This window comes from Pararge aegeria, chromosome 4, assembly GCF_905163445.1.
Source record: "Pararge aegeria chromosome 4, ilParAegt1.1, whole genome shotgun sequence".
Taxonomy (NCBI): domain Eukaryota; kingdom Metazoa; phylum Arthropoda; class Insecta; order Lepidoptera; family Nymphalidae; genus Pararge; species Pararge aegeria.
Genome location: NC_053183.1, coordinates 19,398,281 through 19,402,203, shown reverse-complemented (window position 1 = coordinate 19,402,203; position 3,923 = coordinate 19,398,281).

The following is a 3,923-nucleotide window of genomic DNA, read 5'->3' as shown; positions in this document are numbered from 1 at the left end:
GGAGTGCAATCCACAGCGTTGCAGCTTTTATTGTGAAGAATTTCGAGTAACATTGAGACTTACATTTTATCATTCGGAGAATATTCTCCCTAGAGATCTCGCTGAGATCCTTGAGACGGACACGGGTCAAGGAAATTAAAACGTTGTTTAAGGTAGAGTGGTGTCCAAGGATGAAAAAGAGTAGAATACAGGATTTAAAGGACATGCAGATTACGCCAATGCCTAATAGGAAGCTACTTCAATTTTTTGCGATACTCAGAGATGTGATCATATTTCCTGAGACCAAATATGAATCTTATGCATATATAAATTTTATATATAATTATTTTTACTTTATTTTAATAATATATTTAGTTGCGTAAAACATTACAACAGGCGATAGTAAACTGTGTTTTATTGGCTTCTCGATATAATCTGCATTCCGAAGATTTCAAAAGTGCTTAGATATTAAGTATCGAGATTACAAATGAAGGATCTACTTTGTACATACGCAAAAAAAAAAAAATTTAAATTTTTATTCCATTAATTAAAAATTCTCAAATTGACTTCGCTCGGATTAACATATATGGGGTACCTATTTTCTTATTATTTTTTTTTATTTTTATCCCACTATTTTGTTAGTTTTTAGTAGTAGAAGCTTTATTTGTCACAGCTCTTCCTGGGGCTATTGTGAAGTCTGAAGAGCGTGGTTGCTGGTGTAATTACAGGCACAACAGGCTTAACACCTAAGCCTCAGTTTAATAGACACAGGGTGGTATTTTGTACGACGCGTTCCCTACATGCCCTTTTTCTGTTTTTTTTTCTACAAGTTAGCCCTTGACTGCAATCTCACCTGGTGGAGGATGCAGTCTTAGATGATAGCGGGCTAACCTGTTAGGGAGTTTGGTAGTTATACCTCTAATCTGTTTCTGCGTGACATCGCACCGGAAGACTAAATCGCTTGGCAGCACGTCTTTGTTTGTAGAGTGGTAACTAGCCACGGCCAAAGCCTCCCATCGAACGTAATACCCTGCGAAGTATTTATATGCTTTGGCTTTCCAATAACCACAAGGGTCATCTTGGTCCGTCAATTATTATTAGAAAAAGACTTCGAGATTATTTATAGTAGCTAGTTTTTGAAATATAAAATAATTTAAGCTAGCCACTCTAATAATATCAAAATGTGTGTTATGCTTGCGGTTAGCGGCAAATGGCAGTATTACGGGCGGTATGCTGTTGACCGCAGCGATATATTCTGCTCTCGCATCTCGCGCTGAACAAAAGTGCTCTTTTGTTGTTTAATAGCCACCTAAACTATTGTGCATGCATGTGGGATATGTGTAAAGTGTAATTAATTTTTTTATATCGACTTTTTTAGTCTACAAAATACAAAAACACCGACTTTAGTTCCATACCTTGGAAGGCAACGTATAATTATTTTTTTCTAGCTGTTTCTTAACACACTGATCTTTTGTTGTAGAAAATAGCCACATAAACTACAATAGTTTATGTGGCTATTTTCTACAAAGCAAAGCATGCAAAGTCTTACAAAGTGAATATAAAAATAAATTATACTTTACACATGTGTAAAATTTTATTTATTTTTAAATCGACTTTATAATTCTACAGAATAAAACCGGCCAGAGGTAATTAATATTTACTAGCTTTTTGTTACTTTCCATTTGCCAACATTTCCAGGAAGGAACCTCTGTATAATAAGTAAATAAGTAACTAAAGGGTATAAACCAAATATTGAGAAAAGAGAAAGCATATTTTGTGCACTTATTGTATTGTTCTAAATAAAAGAAGGCGTTTACAGTAATTTTATTTAACCATTTTTTTTTTTTTTTTATAATACAAACATTAATTATAAAAGTGTGTTAAGACTACTGCTGGACTAGAGGCCTCTCCCAATGGGAGGGTTTGCTTATAATGAAACCACACCGGGTGACAAATCAGTGATCGCAGTAGAGGACGCTACTGCCCGTTATCCGTTGTTTTTCTAGTCTCCTCATTTATGCGACACTCGCGTCTAGAGCAGGGGTGGTGGCTACTGTATTCTGATCTGCCGGTGAAGGGTATAGAACGGGGAAAGGGCAGTAGCATCCTTTGTTTTTTTTTCTTCGAATTGTGTGTAGTTGATTAACCCTGATTTTAATGGCATAACGTGGGCTTGTTGGCGTGCCTCGTAATGGGGCACTGCCAGAAAGAGTAATTATCCTTTCTGCTACTATCACCGTCTACTGCGATCACCAATTTATCTGCCCAGCGTTGTGATTATAGGCAAATCCTTAATCCCTCCCAAAATTGGGAGAGGCTTTTGGTCTAATGTTCTGTTTAAATCATTCGTTGAATCTATGTTCTGTTTGCAACTTAGATACTACGAGAAGATTACAATATATAAAAAAAAAATAAACTACGACAATACACATCGCCATCTCCCTATCAGCCCCAAAGTAAGCGTAGCTTATTATAGGTTCTAAGATGACTGGATTTTCTTTTATGAATAATGTACATAAATACTTATAATAAACAGATAAACACCCAGCCAGATACTGAAAAAACATTTATGTCATCGCACAAACATTTTTAAGTTTAAGGTATTCACAACTGTTACTCATCGTTACCAAATGATTTTATACAAAGTAGGTTTTACATTTATAAAGCTTTTTGACGTGACAACGTCTTATAAATTGGCTTGCTGGGTGACACTTCAAGAAACTGCGTTACGCTCCGCTCACGTTATGCGCTCACAATGAGAGCGAGTGAGAGGCACGCGTCCCTTCCACTCGGGCATGGTTAGCCCGCCTAAGAGCGAGAGAGACAGACATAAAAAGTGAAAGGCACGCGTCCCTTTGTAGTAAACGCTGTTTCATTGTACGCAAATGTATTGCAAGCTATTGTATGTATATTTGTATATAAATACGTATGTATGTGTAAAGGTAAAAATAAAATTTTGTTAATATGAAATTCAGTGCGAGATTCTTTGTATAAATTAATGTTTTAAATATAATTCTTTGTATAAATAAATGTTTTAAATTGTTACTATTATTTCATCCTTCTTCCTACTATACGAATGAATATTCACATTAAAATTATTTTACCACTCAAAGTCGTTGTCACGTAAAACTTTCGCCCGTATACCGACTTTACAGGCAACCAATTGTTTTTTTTTTTCTTCTTTTACTGATCAAACAATATTTAGGTACATAATCTAATACGCCATCCTCAGAAACGAAACAGTTTATATAAGGATAGCTAGTTTACAAATAGAACGTAAAAACAGTATTCTACAACCAAAACATATATATTAAAAAACGGGTCATCCTTTTTTTTTAAATATATATTTTTAATGGTTTAGAATAATGGTTGTAGAATACTGTTTTTACCTTTTAATTTTTTTTTAAATAGTAGCTAAATATAGTTGTACATTATAAATCCTAAGCTGCAATAACAATTATAGCTGAACTAATTATTATAGCTATAATAGTTATCACAGCCATAATAACAATACATGGCTATATGCAGTGAGGTGCATATAGCCATTGGAACATCGTCGCAAGGTTGCCTGCCTTTCGGTATTCTATAGGATATATTTCGGAGAGTGTGCTCAAGAACTATTTGATCTAGTTCCCCCCTCGCCTTTTTACCATCGAACCGCGAGGCACCGGAAGGATCTGCATCCCTACGTGGTCGATATACCGCGGACGCGTACGAAGCGCTTCGAATCTTCGTTTCTAATTCGCACCGCTAGGATCTGGAGTGCTCTTCCAGCTTCCATTTTCCCCAGTTCTTACAACATTAGTACCTTCAAATCAAGAGTGAATAGGCATCTTCTAGGCAAGCGCGCTCCACCTTAGGCTGCATCATCGCTTACCATCAGGTGTGATTGCAGTCAAGCGCTCGTCTATAAATATAAAAAAAAAAAAAAAAAAAGGTGCAAA